We start from the raw sequence: 20,644 nt of genomic DNA, 5'->3' as shown, positions 1-20,644 counted from the left end.
AAAGGCTAATTTAAGAAAAGACTAATTTGAAGGTAAGTAAAAAATAAAACAAATGTAGGGCAAATATCCTTGCATGACACAGTACGCAGAATTAAATGTGGCCCTGTTCAAAGAAACTGTCTTTTTGACTAGAGATTTTCAGAAAACTTTTCTGTTTTCTGGCTAAATTTCTGTGATATTTTTAGTTGGAATGATTCAGGTGTGTACTTTTTAGAATTTATTATCTTTTAGGGGTGTACTTGGATTTAGCAGGCTTGGAAGGCATCAAAGCAGTGAAATACGCATATTTGCATGTTAGGAAGGAGTTAAAAGTTCCTCTGTAGGGGGAACTAAGGAAGACCTTGCTGGGTTCCTTGAACCAGCTAGATATTTTTCAGTATTGGAAGTTGATAAAGCTATTGTTATGGCAGCAGGAGATTTACATACAGTGAGTGAACTTGGAGAACACTTGTGGTGGTGATGAACTCACACAGTTCATGGGTGAACTGTGGGTGCCACAAATGTACTGGTTACGTTTTAATACCAGCAAGTCTTAACCCCATGTTTTTTAATTTGTCTCACTTGATTGGTCATAAATCTGTCTTTCTCCTTAAGTATTTCCAGTGATCCCCAAATCCTGTGCAGGTCATTCATATAGGAAAAATCATCACTTACCTGCTTATAACATGCCCACTGCCCAGGACCACATTCTGTTTGCGATTGAGTTCCTGTTAATATACACACAGCGCTTAATATATGGTTACACAGAACAAAAGAGCAGCTCACTAACGTTTTTATGCTTAAAGAAAATAGATCTTAATGATTTGGAAATATGTTGTGGGTGTTAAATAAGATAATACATATAAAACACCTGTTTATTTTATCAAGAAAAGTGGAAGAACAGTTGGAGGAGCTGTTCACTAGAGCATTCAAAGCTCTATGTACACCAGCCTAGAGACTCTAGCACACTTGCACACTGAGGCCAAATCACAGGGGCTTTGAATCCCACTTTTTAATTTAGTCTCTACATTTCTCCAGAGTCATTTAATTCCACTCATGAGCCTTATAGGGAAAGGATGGAAATTTTGCTTTCCAAACTTTTTTTTTTCAAACTTTTACATATTAGATCAATCCCAACACACAAGAAGAAAAAGTAATTTTATTCTGTTTTTGTTTTTGTTTTTCATATGAGGATGATACTCCAGTCCTTGCACTTACAAGGCAGAAATCCCCGGCCCAAACAAAAAGTAATTTTAAAGGTGAAATTTCGGAGACTTTGTTTTTACTAATTCAAATTAGGAAATTGTACCCACATTAGCTCAAAGAATAATTTGCTGTTGTTCATTATCCCAGTGTCTCATGAACTTTTTCATCAATTCCTGTGTATTGGTTTTTAAAGGAAAAATATCTAGTGTCCTTTCTGTTGTTTATATTGGCTAATAATGGTTTTAGGAAGCATGCTAAAGAACAATAATCACGATCATCAGATAGATACCAAATTAGTATTCCTAAACTTCTGTGAAGAAAAAGTAAGTTTGCTTGCATCATGATATTATTTAAATGATCACACAACACTTTCTCTGTTTTGTCAGCCCTAGCCATAGCAGCACATTTCTGAGGATTCTCAGGACTGTATTTAAATTGAGGTCCATCTGATTTCAGGCATCTTTTACTCTTTAAAATTTACCTGCTTTTTAAAATTACTTCCTTGTGATACACAGCTATTACACTCATTTGGGGGAAATACTACACATGTTATCCCGACCATTTTCAATCCTCTCCCCCTAACTTCTCCTCCCCACTTTCTCCGTCCTCAGATCCCTTCTCCATCTCCAAAACAGTTTTGCTTCCTGTTTTCTATAATCTCTTTATTTTTATTTTGTTGAAGAAAAATTACAAAATACTGTACTTAACCTCCTATGTCTGATTCATTTCACTTAACATTATAGTCTCAAGAGCCATCCATTTTCCTACAAATGACTCCAGCGTATCCTTTATGATTTAGTAATATATAATTGTGTGACCACATTTTTTAATCCATTGATACGTTCATGGGCATCTAAGCTCTTTCCATAATTTAGCTATTATTAATTTTGCTGCTGTAAACATAAGCTTCATGTTTCACAGGAATATATCACTGTAATATGATGAACGTAACTGTTTGGCAAAGATCCTCAGGAGAGGTATAGCTAGTTCAGATGGGATTTTTATTTTTAGTTTTTTGAGGAATTTTGGTACTGATTTCCATAGTCATTGTACTAGTTTACATTCCTGCCAGCAATTTCGTACATTGTCATTAGCCTTTAGTTGTATTTTACAGGCATTCTTACTGGAGTAAGATGAAATCCAAGATCATTTTTTTTAATTTGCATTTCCCAAATGGCCAAAGATACTGAACTTTTTTCATGTACTTATTGGCCAATTTCTACTTCTTCCTTTGAGAAATATCTATTCATTTCAGTTGTCCATTTTTTTATTCAGTCTTTTGTTTTGGGTGGTCTAATTTTCTTGAGTTCCTTATATTTTCTAGATGTTGGTCCCTATCAAAAGTAGCTTGCAGGCTAGGGATTGGCTCAGTGGTTCCACCGCCTGCCTCACAAGAGTGAGGGCCAGAATTCAATCCCCCTCAAAAAAAACGTAGCTTGCAAAAAAACTTATTATTGTGTAGATTGTCTCTTCACTCTGTTTATTGTTTCCTTTGCTGTGTAGAAGCTTTTTGATTTTATATAATCTCATTTATTGATTATTGGAAATTGTTCCTATGCAACTGGTATTCTTTTCAGTAATTTCTTTCCTATACCTGGCTTTAGGTTTTTTTGTTTGTTTGTTTGTTGTTTTTTAACCTATTTTACCTTCCAGTAGATTCACTGTTTCTGGTTTTATATCTAGGTCTTTGATCCATTTTCATTTGATTTAGTACAAGGTAGGAGAATAAGGGTCTAGATTGATTCTTCTGCACACAAATCATTAACTTTCCCAGCACTATTAAAGAGGTTATATTTTCTCCACCACTTGTTTTCAGCCCCTTTGTCAAAGATCAGATGGAAAAATGTACACATTTCTGTATATTCTATTCTATTGGTACATATGTCTATTTTTGTGCCAGTACGATGCTGTTTTTATTACTGTAGCTTTGTAGTATAATTTGAAATCTGGAATTGTAATACCTCCTGTTTTGTTATCTTTGTTCAGGATTGCTTTTGCTATTCTGGATCTCCTCTGGTTCTGTATAAATTTTAGGATTTTTTTTCTAGAACACTTTTCATATTTTGATTGGAATCTATATGTCATTTTTGGTAATATGACCATTTTGACAATATCGACTCTGCCAATCCAGGAACGATGAATGTTGTTCCATTTTGTAATGTCCTCCTCAGTCTCTTCAGAGTACTATGTTTTTATTATAAAAGTCTTTCACATCTGTGATTAGGTTGATTCCCAGGTATTTAAATATTTTTGGAGCTATCATGAATGAGATTGTTTTCCTGATTTTTTTCTTGGTGGATTTATTATTGCATACAGGAACACTGTTGATTTTTATATCTTAATTTTATATTTTGCCACTTTGCTGAATGCTTTATTACCTCAAAGAGTCTACTGGTAGAGTTTTTTTTTTGGGGGGGGAGGTTCTATGTAAAGGATCATATCAACTGCAAATAAAGATACTTTGATTTCTTCCTTACCTATTTGTATCCCTTTTAATTCTTTACCTTGCCTGATTGCTCTGGCTGAAATTTTGAGTACCATATTGAACAGGAGCAGTGAGAGTGGACATCTTGATCTTGTTCCTGAGCTTAGAAGGACTGCTTTTAGTATTTTCCCCATTTAGTGTGATTTTGGCTGGAGTTTGTTATAAATTACTTTTGTCAATTTGAAGTAAAGTCCTTTTTTTGTTGTTTTGGTTTTTTTGTTTTATTTTATTTTGGTTTTGGTACCAGGGATCGAACTCAGGACCTTGTGCTTATAAGGCAGGTGGCAGCACTACTGAGCTAAATTCTGGCCCTAAAGTCAAGTCCTTTAATACCTATTTTCATCAAAGTTTTTGTCATGAATGGGTGTTGAATTTTGTCAAAGGCTTTTCCTGCCTCTTTTGAGATGATCTTGTTATTTTTATCCTTATTTCTATTTATATGATATATTACATTGATTTATGTACTTTTTATCATCCTTATGTCCTTGAGATGAAGCCAACTTGATAATGATGTATGGTCTTTTTAGTGATTTGTCATGTTCTGTTGGATCCCAGGCTTTTCCTAGTTGGTAGAGTTCTTATTACTACTTCAGTTTCCTTGCCTGTTCATCTGTTAAGAGTTTTTATAACTTCTTTGTTCAATTTTGGTAAGTCACATGTATCTAGGAATTTATATATTCTTCTAGATTCACAAGCTTCATAGAGTATGTTTTCAAAATAGTTTGTTATAGTGCTCCAGATTTCAGCAGTAGCCATTATGATTTTGCCTTTTTCATTTCTAATTATATCAATATGGCTCTTTTCTTTTGTAAGTTTGGGTAAGCCAGTAATGGCAAACTTTGTAGAGTTTACATTGTAACAAACAGCCCGCGGTGGCATGCTAGGTTAGCCACCTCTTGGACTGTTTATCCTTCCTTACTTATCCTTTCAAAAAACTAACTCTTAAATTTACTGCTGGGGGGGGTGTGTTTGTTTCATCTCAATTTCGTTGATTTCTACTCTGATCTTTATAATTTTTCTCCTTTTACAAGGAGAAATTTGGATTGGATTTGGATTGTTCTTGTTTTTCTAGGACCTTGAGATGCATCATTAAGGTCTTTAAATTTGGTAGTGCTCTATTTTTCTAATGTATGTATCACAGCTATAATTTTCCTCTTAGAATTGCTTTCATTGTGCTCCCACAAGTTTTGGTATGTTGCACTGCCATTGTCATTTGATTCTAGGAACTTTTAAATTTCTTCCCTGATTTCTTCTGTGACCTATTGATTATTCAGGAATGTATTATTTAATCTCCATGTGTTTGTGTGGTTTCTGTGGTTGCTTTTGCTGTTAATTTCTAGTGTCCTTCCATTATGACCTGATAGGATTCAAAAGATTTATTTCAGTTTTTTTGTATTTATTTAAACATACATTATGGTCTAAGATATGGTCTGTCTTGGGAAAAGTTCCATGGGTTGCTGAGACTGTGTATTCTGTTACAATTTGATGAAACACTCAATAGATATGTTAGGCCCATTTGTTCAACTTTGGTATTTCTTCACTGGGTTTTTGCTTGGTTGATCTGTGAGTGGGGATTTAAGACACTGTTACTGAAAGTCATCATTGTTTTGAAGGCAGTAGGACCCAGTGTCCCATCCATAGGCAAAGCAGGCATGACTGACTTTCCCAAAGGGACCTAAGCAGATTTGTTAAACGTAGATGGGAGCCAATGCTAAGATAAGCCTCTGCAATTTCTCTTCGAGATATGTGTGTGCCTGCATGCATGTGTGCCACTCCTCGATGATCATACTGTGGAATGTATGCCTCAGACATGTGTCTGAGCAGTGTGACTTTAAAATTAGACATAGACTCCAGGGCTGGGGATTTATTTAGCTCAGTGGCAACATGCCTGCCTGACAAGCTCAAGGTTCTGAGTTCGATCCCTGGTATCTCATACACACACACACACACACACACACAAACACACACAAATAAAATAAAATGCATTTTGAAAAAAATTCCTCCACCTGCCTTGCAAGCGAAAGGTCTAGAGTTTGATCCCTGGTACCAAAAAGAAAAAAAAAGATCTCAGCTACTCCTTTATTTTAAAAACCATCAGTGAAGGTATCTAAAGAATGCTAATTTCAAAACTGCCCAAAATTTAAAATCTCTTTTAATTAAAAGACAATTCAAAGGTAGAATAGCTATTGTAGAAACCCAGTGAATTTGTGCAAATACTTCAGGGTTAGTGAGGTTTAACAGTGGACTTAGTTCTAACAAAAGAAAGAAATGAACAACCTGGGAGCAAAGGTTGAAAAAAAATTCACACTTTGTGGATTTGGGAGCAGCAAGGTCTTTCACCTCTGCAAGTTGCACCTGGTTCATTTGGTTCATTTGTAAATAGACATTGGATCTGGGTGATTAGAGTTCCCTCCCAGCTTTGCTCCTTAATGCTAGAGTGGGAGTCTTAAATAATTGTTCAGATCAGTCCTGTCAAATTTCTCTCAGTCTGGCAGTTGCATTTATTTAACAACTTGCCCAGTGCAAGTTATTGCAACACAGGAATGAGACACTTTTTAGGTATGATAGGGCTAAAATTTCGTCTCTTCCTACCAAGGCTCTAAGTGAAACTTTGGAATTCATCTTAATCTTCTCAAATTTTCAATCTCTTCAGTTTTTATCATACTTTTGAATGTTCCTGCCACCTAGAGACCTCTCTCCATCATTTTGTTTTACTACATATTTATACAGTTCAACTGTAAACAGAAGTAACTTGCCAAAGTGATAAAAATGAGGTTTTCCTTCCCACAATGTGCTTAGTAAGACTTAGCAGAAGTTATTTTGTCATCTAATCCCAAGGAAAGCACTCTCAGACAGATGCGTGTGTCACACAGCCTGGATGCAAGTGCTGTGTACCTGTAGTCATGGTGGTGCCTTGTTTCAGATTATTTTTATATTTCCCTCAGCGAGGACATGATTCCTGAATTCTTGTTAGAATGAGTATAACAACACATCAGTGACTTGATGGGATTTTATTTTGTTATGTTTTGTTTTTAGTTCCTTTGGAGGTCTCTGAGCTACTTGCCTCATTTCCTAGTTGTCCTGGCAACAGCCATCAGTTTGAAATTAGAGGAGGTGAAAGGTCTTCCTTGTTTATTACTAAGAAGAAAGAATGTTGTCTCAGGTACAGATTTTCTTGATATCTACAAAGAGGCAGCATTGCTTTGAGTCCTCAGCTTCAGACACCTCCACTGAGTCACTGATACGGGGACTTGGGACAAGTCTTCCAGGCCAGCAGCTGTTGGTTTAATACTGCTCACCATGTACTGCTGAAAGAAATAAATTGGCATTTCTCTATAATGTGTGAATTTTGATATGGGGAGGGGTCCCTAGACCCAATTGCTGCAAATACTGAGGGGTGACTGTGTTTATGAAGTGTCTCAGTGCTCATCAGAAACGTACTCCCATCCGTGAACGTTCTGGGGAGACATGAACAATGAGAGAAGAATGAGAAGTTCTCCTAGCATATTTAAATTCGCCTGCCTGTTTCCTGTAAGTGTTCTGTTAAAGGAACACTTCCTAGTTAAGGGAGCTTATGACAAGGGACCACTGGGACGAAATACCCAGTCCCCCACTTTGTGGAGGTCTCCTTGCTTCTGTACAGTCAGCCTCTTTCCCAGCAAGGAACTGGTATCAGTGGGAGTGCTGAGTAGGTTCCAGGCAGAAGAGGGGCCTTGAGAGAATGGCAGATCTTGGAAACTATTAGAGACAGAGCAGTGCATGAAGACCCAGGCCTTCCTAAGTACTGATAATCTGGTGAGTGGTGTTGGGTCCAGAGCAAGCTCGTGAAACTAAGAAGTGTTAGATACAGCCACCCATGGCACGTCTGTCAGAAACCAGGGTCCAAGCAAGAAACATGTCCTCCCCTCAAGCCTTCCCCTCTCCCTATCCCTGACCTGGCCTGAGGAATCACTGTATTTCTATGTTTAACTTCTTTATGCTGGTGAAATCTAGTTGGTATTAATAGGAGTGGTCTTGATCCAGTATCTGCAACTGGCTCAGATGGTGCCTGAGCCATTGTAACAGGCTTGAGTCTCATGGGAGCAGCCCTGTATTCCTTCCCTTCATAGACACTTGTCAAAGAATGGACAGGATTGCCCACACTCTGATCCCACTGTGGGAGGCTGAGGCAGGAGGATCACAAATTCACGCCCAGGTTTGGCAACCTACTGATGACAACCTTGTTTGAAAAATAAAAAGGGCTGATGTAGCTCAGTGGTTAGCATGGATTCAGTCGTCAGTACTGGTTGGGGGAGTGCCATTTGTATTTGCTTTGTAACTTACTAAACGTTTGTTATGTTCACGCTGTGCCGCTGATTTCCATATTATTGTTAACAAGAGACACTGACATGTTCTCTTGAAAACTAGAGAGGGACAGAAATTTAAGCAAAGAAGGCTGCAGTAACATTTTCCTGTCACCTGGAGCTTCGAAGATGCCTGGGCCCTACTATTGCACGTTTTACCACCTAGCCGACTCTAGCTGTGGTGTGGAACGGACCCACTCCTACCTCCCTGAACAGCTGTGTTACGAGGAGGGAACGCTGGCGAGATGCCTGTGTGCAGTGCACATTTAACACATCAGGCTCTATAAAATTCCACGTGTAAACTTAACAGTTAGTTATCAGAGGGGCAGTGAGTGCTGTTGTAGGAACAGCTGTTTCTGTTTTCCAGTACACAACTGAATCCTTTGATCTTTCTAGGGTAGTTTTAGGAGAGCCTCAGCCACTTACTGTGCTCTTCATCACTTGGGTTTTAGATGGGGGACATACAAGGATCGAACTCAGGACCTTATGGCTGTAAGGCAGGCACAGTCCTCTGAGCTAAATGCCTGGCCTCTTGGATTTTAGATTTTTAATGCCTGGAAATAAAAGGTTTTGAGAAAGATACTAATTTAAATGCAGGATTTCAACCTGCTAAAGAGTAAAACTAGAACCTTACCTTTCACTATCTACTAAACTAAAATCCAAGTGGATTAAAGATCTAAATATTAAAACAGAAACTCTGAACTTTCTGGAAGATAAGTTAGACAGAACTCTTGAAGACATTGGCATAGGAAAAGACTTTATGAACAAATCCTCAGTTGCATGGGAACTAGCAGAAAGAATCAACAACTGGGATCTCATCTTATTAAAAAGCTTCTGCACTGCAAAAGAAACCATCAGCAGAACTAAGAGACAACCTACAATGTGGGAAAAATTTTACTAGTTGCTGTAAGACAAAGGACTCTTATCTAGAATATATAAAGAACTAGAAAAAAATAGACCCCCCCCAAATATAAAGACCCAATTCAAAAATGGGCATCTGAAATGAACAGACATTTCTCAGACAAAGAAGTAAAAGCAGCAAAAAAATATTTGAAAAAATGTTCCACATCACTGGTCATTCGAGAGATGCAGATGAAAACAACACTGAGATTCCACCTCACCCCACAAAGAATGGCTGCTATCAAGAAATCACACAATAACAAATGTTGGCAGGGTCTTGGGGAGAAAGGAACCCTTCTCGATTGTTGGTGGGAGAGCAGACTGGTACAACCACTATGGAAATCAATATGGAGATACCTCAAAGAGCTTGGACTAGAGGTTCCATTTGACCCAACCATCCCTCTTCCAGGTATCTTTCCAAAAGAATTAAAAGAATCATACCACGGTGATAAATGTGCATCCAAGTTTATAGTGGCACAGTTTGTAATAGCTAAACTTGGAAACAGCCCACTTGCCCATCAGTTGGAGACTGGATAAAGATGTGGTTTTTCTGTAAAGTGGAGTACTACTCAGCCATAAAGAATGAGAAATTAGAGTCATTCATAGGAAAATGGATACATATTGAGGATGTACTCCTAAGTGAAATAAATAAGTCACACACATGTAAATACTGAATAGTTTCTCTGGTGTGAAAAACTAAAAGTGTAATAAGATCCAAATTGTATAACTGATAATGTGAAATAGGAAGAAAAGGGCTAAAGGTGTAGGGGAAGTGGGAAGGGTAGGGAAAAGGAAAGAAGGGAAAAGAAAAAATATGAGAAAAGGAATAAATGGAAACAAAGACTTTGTAAATAGGGGAGGGTGGTGGGTGTGAAGGGAAGGCAGGGGTATGGGGAAAAATGAGAACCAAGATCTGTCATGTAAAGGTACAAGATCCCAATGACGAAAGTGACTGTACTGTATACTTAAAAAGTACCAATAAACTCAATTTTTAGAAAAAGAAATGCAGTGAGATATAGTTTTAAGTGAAAATGTGAATATTGAAGTAATCCATTTTAAAATAACAGCTGAAAAATATTCATTGTTAGTATGCCTTTCATTGGATTTTATTTCATCTTAAAATAGTAATTGGATGGGCCTCTGGATTAGGAAACTGAGTCCAGAGAGAAGGTAGGACTTCCCAAGAAGTGACCTGGAGTCCGGGCTGAGACAGGACAAAGCTCTTCTGACTACTCCTTGCTCTGCATGGTCTTATTAGATCTGAACGTAAGGGACTTTTACCAGCATCTTAAACATGTCATATACATATTATGAATGATAAATGCTTTAAAAAAATTATTTACCCATTGTGATATCATCCAACATGGCTCAGTAGAAGAATCATAGACTTTGTAGTGAGGGAAATTCAAAGTTAAACCTTTATTTCACAAAATTGTAACCACTTAGAGCAGATATTCAAGAAGAATGATGAGCTATAGTTTCTTAGAGTCAGAGAGGTTTGATCTCTTAATTCCTTCCCACCTGCCTTTCCTGTTGTGTACCAGGTGCTGTCAATAGCTGCATGGGCCTTCACGTTGTCCTCAGAAGACCTCACGTGTTCCCAGCAAACCTTGTGTGTTACACTCCTTCCATGCTGTCTCTTTCTATACCTGTTTCCCATTAAAACTGTGAGTCCTTAGACAGTCCCTGCTATCCTTGGTGGTCTCATAGGCTAGATGAAAATGGTAATAGCTAAAACCAGGTTGCTGTATTGCTTAAATGTCAAGTGTAGCCAAAGTCTTGATATCATGTAGACCAACCAGGATGCCCTCTCAAAATCTCCTTATCAGTCTTACTTTCTTCTTACTGATCTCTTTTCCTTTTTCAGTAAGAAAGCTCTTCTCCTTAACAGAGTATGCAGGAGTAAAGTAGGAATTAAAGACTGTGGTTGTTAATCATGATATGTATCAACTCTGTACCATGAGTCAGTTTACTAATTTCGCTTGAATGTCTTGTTTGTTTCTTTGTTTCTTTGTATGGTGGTGATACTAGGGGTTGAACCTGGGGACTTTACTCTCAGCTACATTCCAGCCCTTTCTAAAATTTTTAATTTTGAAATAGGGTCTTGCTAACTTGCCAAAATAAGGCACATTTGCAGTCTTCCTGCCTCAGTCTGTCAGAGTGCTGGAATTACGGGTGTGTACCACTTGCCTAGTTTGCCTTTCAATTTTTGTATTACTCTTTCATAGAAACTAGATGTACTGTTAATTTCTTGGGACATACTAATCAGTTTGTAATTTTAATAACCCAGGTAATACTGTACATAAATATGCAGAAGAGAGTAAAAACTTCCATATTCTCTACCTCCTCATGTATAGGTAACCACTGCCAACAGATTTGTGTATATCTTCGTAGAGCATTATCTTTTGTAAATGAACCAGTGTATCTTTTTCAAATTGAGAAATTTGTTTTATAATCAAATAATGGCTTACAGAATCAAATAACTAATAGAAATACAATTTTAAAAACCACACTTTCTCCCCCTTTACCCCTCCCCAGTCCTGCCTGACCGCTAGTACCACTACCCTGGTTAGTACCAAGGAACTCTTTTTACAAACTCTGTTTCTTTGGTCCTTCCTATCTCAAATTGTTTCATTTACACTATTCTTAATTCATTGACTGTATTGTCCTTTTATGGTGGGTTAAAATCATATTGTCTTAGCACTCCTATTGCAGTTTTTTCCCTGTCATCCTCTTAACATAGTTAAATCCTAATTTCTCTGTAACTCAGTGTTTACTTTCTCTGATGACTTGAATGCTTATTGATGAGCTAAGAAGTAAATTATAATTTTATTCATTTTTTAAGTCAGCTTTTTCCTCACTGGAGTTAGTTGTCTTGAGGTTTTATTTCTTTGTTGTTATTTTGGGGGTTTTGTTTGGTTGGTTGGTTGGTTTAGTTTGGTTTTAGTGGCTCTATAGCTGATGCTTTTCCATTTCACCACCAGTTCTACAAAATCTTTCAAAACACAGTCAAACTAAAATAATGTGTCTGTTTCTTTTTCTTTTCTTCATTTTGAAATTGGAGACTTCCCTTCAGGAAGCCTTTGCCTTCCTCTTCTGGTGAAGACAGTGTTCCCTTGCATCCTGGGAGCTTAGCTTACTTCACCATCTCCTGACAGTCAGCCAGCTCTTGATGTCTTTCCTAGACTGCATTCCCCATTTCTAGATCCTGTGTTCTCTTCCTCCTTTGCTTGGTTTGGTTTTTAACTGAGGTTTGTCCTCTGAGTAAGGCTCCAAGGGACCCTTGGAGTTAGATTTCAAAATTTTCTAAGAAAGAAAATGAGGTCTATTGTTTCTCAAGGTAAATTAATGCAAGGCATTATTGTGGCCTTTATTGTTTTCAGAGGGTTTTTTTTTTTAAATCTTCCCATATTTTGTCAGTTAGGCTTACTGTAACTTTATAAGTCAATTCAAATATTTCTAAGTCTGAAAAGTACTTAGAATATAATGTTAAGGGCAAAGCAAATACAGAATGCAAAATTTTGTATAGAAGTCATAGTCCTTTAAAATAGTCTAAACATAGTAGTTGCAGGCCTCAAGTGACTAATTTTAATTAGTTGGAATTAAATAAAATTTAAAAATAATTTCTTCAGTTGCATTAGCCACATTTTAAGTGTTCAGGAGCTGCACATAGCAAGTGACTTCTGAATTAGAAGACAGAGTATAAAAATGATTTTCCATCATCTAAGAAAGTTCCATTAAACAACACCAGTATAAAACAAATCCCAAAACTATGCAGAGCCCAAAGACTGCAGGAAATAAAATATAACAAAATCAATAGTTGTATGGGGGCAATTCAACGATGGGAATTTTAGGTTTGCAGTGTCATATATCAGTGATGCTTAAGGAAAAGCAGAATCCCTGGTATCTATAGGGATAATCTATATTTTCCTCTTTGTTGTCTATTTTAAGTTCCTTTCAGTTTGGTTCTGGGTAAACGTAGCAGAGATACTAAGTGGATTTCACCAAATGAGCTGTTCTGCAATCATATTATCTAGGATGCAAGAGGAACCGGTGTTTATTCAGCCAGGTTAGGCCTTTGGACTCTAGACCTTGCTTACAGGTCCATTGTACTCTGGACTTAGAGGCCACCATTCAAGTGGCCACATTGTGTATGTGTGATGCTGTTTCCTTGGCTCCTTTAATGAGTGGCTCAGTGAAACATTTCTCTGTCACTTGTGGTTGGTGAAATACTATTTTATATAGATGGTGACCCAAGAAGTTTATGACAGGTTAAACTCGGAAAGTAAATTTGTAGCTTAATTATGCAATTAGCTCCCATAGAAACAAAGAATTTGTAGCCATCAATTTAGGCAGGTTTGAAATGTAGGAAACACTACTCTTCATGAGGTTCCAGCAAGAAGAAATGCCCCATGCCAGCCAAGGAAAGTTACCTGGCTCCTGGATATTTAATGAAGGGATAAAAGTTGCTACAAAAGTGACAGCACAGGGGATTTAACATTTTAGCGGGACAGGAAAAAAAATGTAAAGGTAGAAAGGATTGCTTTGGCCGCACGGTACCACATTAGAGAGCAAGGAGCTAAGTGGTCGCTGTTGAACTGGCAGTGTGATGGCATAGAATAAGGAGTGTGAATGGAGAACAGGAAGGATAGAAGAGAGTGTGGTAAAGTAAAGAGTGAGCCTCATGAACGTACAAGGCATTAAACATCTAAATCGCAGCCTGACGTGTAAGAGGTGTTATGAGAAAAGAAACGGAATTTTTGCATATAAATTAAGTATAGACTTTATTTTTTATTATTATTATTTGGGGAGGGCACTGGGGATCGAACTCAGGTCCTTGCACTTTCGAGGCAGGTGGCAGAACCACTGAGCTAAATCCCCAGCCCAAGTGTAGACTTCAGATGACTGATATGTAAACATAAAAAGGTAGGATATGGAACAGGGGATCATTTCAGTAGAAAGATAAAAAATGTTATGAAATAGACTTTGAACAGAGTGAACTTGTTCACTTTACTGAACTAAAACAACAGAAAATATTAAAGGAAGTGGTTCTGTCTTCTCTTAAGTCATAGGGTTATAGGCATCCACATCCAAGAGTGTTGGTTAAACATTTGTGCTGTTTGCTTTTACTCATGCTCTGCCTCTCCGTTCCACTTAATCTTTCCATGACCATTCCAGTCTCTCTGTCTTTCTCTTTTTCTTCCCAACTTTTCTCCTACCATACTCTGTAGCTTACACTAGTTCACTGAAATCTTAGACCTGGAGGTAATAGGCAAATCTGTTCTTTGCTTCTCTAAACATCCTGAACAGGTAAGAACAGACTGATGCATATGCAGAAACTATAGTATTAAAACCTTCCGGAGCTGTCCTCAAGCCTAGACAGTATGCCAAATTTGATCTCAAATAAGTGCTTATAAAGATTTGCAAAGACTAAGAAAATTACCAAGGAAATGATATGCATCTGGCTTGTTTGTTGTATCCTTTGCATTTTTATTCCTGTTGTCTGGTTTGGATAGCTAGGAAGCTGTCTTTAATTGTTTTTAATTCCAAACAATTACATTTGTCTATGTGTCTGTTGTTTTCTTGGTTTGCTCTGTAATTGAGAGCTTTGAGAATTTTTAGAGATTTTGAAGATATTCCCCTTTATCTGTGGAGATCTTAGGAAGAAACATTCTCTATGTGAGTGAAATTGGCAGAATCCTAGGTGATTTTCCAGTTTGTCAATCAAAATTTGAACTCAGTCTGGATTTGAAATCATGAGTAGATTAACTGCATGAAGTTAAAGAGTTACTGCTTGATTCGTAACTTGAGGTTATCTAATGACCTCACCAAGAGGTTCTTATAAGCAGTGTTGCCATCAGTAACGTGGCTAACATTAAAAGCTACTGTGTGCTCAAATCATAGTAAGGCGTCTTGCATGCCTCATCTCATTCTGTCCTGTCCTTGCAAATCCCAGGAAACACAAGGAGACTGAGGTTCGAAGAGGCTCAGCCGTTTGCCCAAACTCACAGAGCGCTGGAGACGGAAATGTTTGAGCATGAGTCCCCATCTCGTGGCCGTGGCTGTCCCCGCTTGGCCCTTCTTCCACATCAGTGTCCTTCCCTTCATGCCATCTGCAGCATGTTTTTCCTGTTTACTCCTCCTCCACCACTCGTCAGCAAGAGTTTGGCCCAGAATACATTTTGAAATCTCATAGTATTGACATCAGATGGCAATGTGATCATGCTGGAGATAGAAAGTCAAACACAGCAGGCTTTCCCCCCCACCCCAGTAATCAAAAGAGGAAAGAAATATGCAAAGATCAGGCTTGCAAATTTTTTTCACAAGGCTTTGGAGTTATTTTTTGAGTTGTCACATTATTTACCTAGTAGACATAGGTAAATGAAATAAATACCTGAGAAATTGTGTTCTTAATTCCTTGTTAGGGATTTGAACTTTAAAATTATTCAGTGTTTGATAAGCGAAGAATAATTTGAATACAAATTTTACATTCTCATGGGTCATTACATAAAGTAGTAAGATGAAAGCAAACCAACTCATCTCACTTTTCTAAAATAATAATCTTTAGTAAAATAATTTATAAATTATTCTATAATGAGTTATATCTGAAAGAAATAGTGAAACTTGTTGCAATTATAAGTGAAGAGTGATGTTTAAAATGTAGTCTTGATTGAATCCCCTTTGTTCTGATGATCTGCTTTTCTTGTCAATTTCCTGAGCAGAGGTGGTTCTGATAAAGAGTATTCGGTGTAAGCATTTTTCTTCATGTGCGGTGTATGCAAGGAAGCGCTTGGCGTTAAATTGTTAGTGTGTCACTAGCATACGAAGTCTTTACCTATAACTCTAAAGATATGGGTTAAAAATTACTGTGGCATCGTAAACCATATTTTTCCCTTCTACTGAGCAGTATGCTCCCCTGATACACTCAAGTGTTGGCTTTATGTCCGTGCACTGGATAGAATGTGTGGACCTGGCCTTTTTAATGGAAAGCTTATCACACAGACTGTATCTCTTGAATTCTGAAGGGATCTGTGTACCCTAGAAAGCTTCATCCAAGTTTTCCTGGGGTCCTTCCTACTTCAGCAATGTGCCTCCAGCTCAGAACAGTAGACAGGCAGGCAGGCAGGCAGGCAGTAGGCTGTCAGGCCCTGGATGATGAGGTGATTTGATGTTCTGCATGCTTATTTCTTCTTACACTTAAGGGCTACATTCTAGACCTTGTAGGAAATGTTATTCCATGTGGTTTATCAAAGTATCAGTAAGCCAAAAATATCAAGGAGAGGCAGGCAGGTAGGTGACTTATACCAGGTTAAAAAATTAAAGTTCTCAGTCTGAATTAATTGTTCTTTGACTTAAAAAGTTTTAACTTTGTAAGAGGTGCATGTATGTGCTTATTGGCAAGATAATGAGTTATTGCAAAATCTATTGAAAAGCATATTTAAATCTCTAGTTTGGAAAAACACCCTACAAGCAAACTTTAGGTCTCAATGGCATCAAGTGTGCAAAACACATAAATGTAAATATTATCCCATTAGACCCCTTTGGTAATTATTTCTGCAGAGATTAGAGCCAGACCACAGCCTGAGGAAAGCCAGCTTCTCTTTGGGTTCTGGGGCCTTTTGCCTGGAACGGACATTTGGCTCCACCAGAAGCATCTGGCACCTGAGCCAGAAGAACATCACTGCATCTTAGTGTGCCTCATTTCAGAGTCCACCGGGCTGTTCAGTAGACTGCGGTGTGTCCTGGCTTTGGAGCACACTGGCACTGTGGACTCACCAGGTTATTTTATGAGCCAGAGAAAACAGGTACATGAAACAGTGTGTTTGTGCCATCTCTGGCCATACAATGCAAATGAGGAGGAAATATTTCCTTTTCTCAACACAGTTTTCTTATTTAATGTACAAGCACCAACATCCAGCAAATGCTCAATATGTGTCCACTGACTGGTGGGCAGATCAGAAATAGCACAACAGCTGCTGAGGTGGGAGGAGAAAGCAAGCCTCGAGGGCTCAGAGAACTCGGATTGAGTGGGGAAGTCCAGCTGACCTGGGCCTTGAAGGGTTAGGAGTGGGGGTAGCGTTGTGGGCCACAGTCACCCTTGTATGGCAGTGATGGCACTGAATCTCATCATCTGGAGGAGAGAGCATTGGTATAGGGGCTCAGATTGAAGATGTAGCTTGGGATTGGGCCATGCCAACCTGTGAATACCAAGCTGGAGCTCAGCTTTACCTTGTAGATGACATTAGGCAGTCACGTGTTAGCAGGAGATTGCATTGGAATGCGGTATGTTTTGGAGAATAGAGCTCCTGAGAACTGATTTGAGACAATAAATAGCCAAGAACTTTCACTTGAGGGATTGAACAGGGCTCTGTCTGAGAGAGAACATTCACAGCTCGCACAGCATCCTTCTGCAGTTAAAAACAGAGCAAAGAGCTCCCCCCACCTCCAGGCCTGGGGATAGGGGAGAATGAATCCCAGTTTACTACTGCTCTTGTGCTCCTCCCAGCCCATGGGATGAATGGCTTACCTATCAGCTTGGCCTGAGCAAGTCCAGTGTCTCCCTGGCCACGAGACAAGACTTCAGAGAGGCTAACCAGACCCCTGTGTCACTCACACATGGCCAGTCCTCAGACTCTGAGGCCACTTGGGCTTCCCTTCTCTTAGGGCTGGAGATCAGGCAGGCCCCTTGCGTTTCTTTTGTTCCCATTCCAGCTTTCTCACCTGGATCTTCTGGGTTTTTCAGATGTGGTGAGAGTGGCAGAAGTTGCAGGCCTCCTTGGGCCCAAGCATAAGCCAGTCCATCTTATTTACAGGGAGAGCCCTGTGTTTGGGATAGTAAAACGTTTACTATTATCGCCTTTAACCTTCATCTCCCAGCTGTTAAAACCCTATGGAAAGGAAGATGTGAGACTGATACCGTTCCTCGATCTGCATTATCTTTAGAGTGAACAAAACTGTTGGGGGTTTGTTTGTTTTTTATCTCTTTTGTTTTCTTCCTCCAAAACCTCATGCTCTGGCAAGTTATAAAAGCCAGTAAGTCTCTGAAACACAGTTCCCACATAGATTTCAGGTTTTTTCTGAGAAGAGCAGATTATGCCTCATGTTTTGTACATTCCACTACCCTGTGAAACATTGTGAAAATTTCATTTAGTTCATTTAGGATTTAGCCTAGGGCTTTGATACAGAGTATCCGTTTGTAAATATTTTCTCATAGTAGGGTAGGGGAGCATAAGGAATTTTCACTGCAGAGTATACCACCAGTCATATAGGATAAAGTAAGAATCATAAAATGAAAAATAAGGAAAGAACAAAGCATCAAAGGACCAGGACATCCTCAGAGGGTCTAGTTGGTGGGGCTGTGGAAAGCCTGGTGATGCCGTGCTGCCCAGCAGGTGACCCTTGCTCTCTAGCTTCCCCCGAACTGAAGGCTATGTCCCAGTGTCCTCAAGCCCCAGCTCAGCCCGCACATCGTGAACAGGGAGGTATCTTAGAGCAGCCCTAAACTGCACACACAGCCAAAGCGTAGGTGAGACATCTCCGCGAGCAGCCTCTGTCTCCAGAGTGGCTCAAGAAGTGTCACAGGAGTGACGGCTTCTAGGCAGGTTGTCTGTAGCATACGGTTCTGGGCTCACGAGAGACTCCAGCCCAGTCTTGAAACTTTTAATCAAAGACCGAGTTCTCTGTTGATTCAAAGTTGGGATCCCCTTTCCCTTCCTCTGCCCACTCTATGGAGCCACCATGGAGGGATTCTAACCCCAAAAGGTCAGTGAGGACCCTTTGTTTTCCTTCAGAGCCCTTCTGCCCCATCAGAGAATGCTAAGGGCAATGGTGTTTTTCTGATGGGGTCTCACTGTGGACGCCAAGAGGTACCTTGTAGACGTGGCTTCTTCAAGGACCATCCGTCATACAGCTTTTTAGAATTTCTCTAGCAATAGGTAAGAAAAAAGAAATGTTAGGAATGTTTCTATCTAACCCACTTAAGTGAGGGTTTTTCTTTAGTCCTAAAAATTTTAGCCTGCAATACAGTGTAAGGCTACAGGGGTCATTCCTCAGAGAACATCATTTTCAAGGTTTAAAATTTTATCATTGACTGTGATAACCAATAAAAAGCATGTAGATAGTAGAGATGTGATTGAGGGCTGAGCATGTCACTTGTATAAAAATGTAGGAACTCTGTCTCTTGAGCCATGAAGTAATTTTTTACAGCCCACGTATTTCACCAGCATTTAATTAAACAATTGTAGGCAGAAAACTAAAGGTTGAATAAATTAATGAAGAGCAACTTTACCTCATTTTGGTAAAAATCTGCTTTTGAAAAGTGTGCCCTTTCAATCTGATTTTAACCAGCACACTTTATAAAAAAGAAAATGAGCAAGATATACTCAGGATTCATAAAGTTGTATGTGGTAGAGAGTTTCTTGGAGGTTTCCTGCTACAGAGGATAACACAGAGTGTACTGACCAGGCTTTTGTGGGCACTGCTGGGTACTCCGACATTCACAGTGCATCCTGCAGTAGGAACACCCTGAGCAGAAGGTTTTAACAACTTGAGCCCCCAGGCCCAGTGTTCATCCTGCAAACATCTGTCATTCCCTTCCTTTTACAAGTTGGAAGGGAATGTATCCAGTTCTATCAAATGGAAGTATTTTCTATATAAATAACCAGAAAAACACAGCACAAACTAGTTTAAAAAATTCGCCAGCCTAAAAAAATAAGAGGTATTTACTGACTGATAATACTGAAAAAATCCAAAGGCAAGGCCAAAGCAAGCAGTTAGAACAGGGTGAGTAGGACTGGCCTCTTTTCTGTGCCCTGAAAAGGTGGCTTTGAGTTCCTTAGGTGGTCACTGTTCTTCTGCATTCTCTATGAAAGCAAGATTTCTCAGCAAAACTCCTAGGGTTGACTGGCCTAGTTCATGTGTTTTGCTAAACTAATTACCATAAAGCAAGGGAGGAAACATCCCCAGGATAGAAACCTGGGTCACAGTGCAGCTCTGAACCAACTCATGCCGGAGAAGACTTAATACTCAAGCTTAAACTGTACTTCCTTAGCCTCAGAAGAGCACTCAATCCCAGGAAGGCTTTTCCATTGCTGGGAAAACTCAGTCATAACATGAACAAAGGAAGGACTAGGACAGTGTGCCTGTCCGCTGTTGCTCTTACATCCTCAGAGAAAGAGGGACTCCCCAAGTCTGCAGCCTTTCCCTGTGCCTGTGAGTAGGAGTTATTTAGAGAGGAGAGTATGTCTGTAAGAGAAGCAAGGAGGACATAAGGAAGAGTGAGGCACTCTGGCTTTTGGCAGATGATCACTGGGAGGAGTGGTTTTTCTCGGGAGTAGCCTCAATTATCATCTTGATGTCCAAGAGCAAACTGACTCATTTCCATAAGAACTCAATTAGGATTTCTCTTACCAAGTAAGTTTGAAAGTATAGTCTCAGCTAAGACACTTCCACATCAATGTTGAAGGTAAGACATATTAGCCGTGTATCTCCAGGTAATTACATGTGTATCTCCATAGTTATGTATGAACATTACAGTGAAACCTAAAGAGAATATGTGCACTTAGGAACATGTGTTTGCTTATCAAAGAATATTTTTTCTAATAATAATAATTCTAGAAATATAGATGTGCTTTGGGCAGAGAATTAAGTAACTTTGCCTTGAATGTTTAGAACAGAGCAAAGTAAGTCTGATATTTAGTTCTTAATTCAGATCTTAAGTATTTGGTCATGA

The 20,644-nt window shown here is 38.9% G+C and overlaps 1 protein-coding gene across 1 annotated transcript in view; it reads left to right on the top strand.

Moving 5' to 3' along the window:
* The window catches only part of Gnaq (G protein subunit alpha q), a 175,051-nt gene that overhangs the window by 142,507 nt on the left and 11,900 nt on the right, over nucleotides 1–20,644 (top strand). The gene's annotated exons all lie outside the window — the stretch shown is intronic.

The sequence above is a fragment of the Fukomys damarensis genome, unplaced genomic scaffold (assembly GCF_012274545.1).
Source record: "Fukomys damarensis isolate Sample0158 unplaced genomic scaffold, DMR_v1.0_HiC HiC_scaffold_31, whole genome shotgun sequence".
NCBI lineage: Eukaryota > Metazoa > Chordata > Mammalia > Rodentia > Bathyergidae > Fukomys > Fukomys damarensis.
The sequence above is the reverse complement of the archived record's forward strand: the minus strand, read 5'-3'. Positions and strand labels throughout refer to the sequence as shown.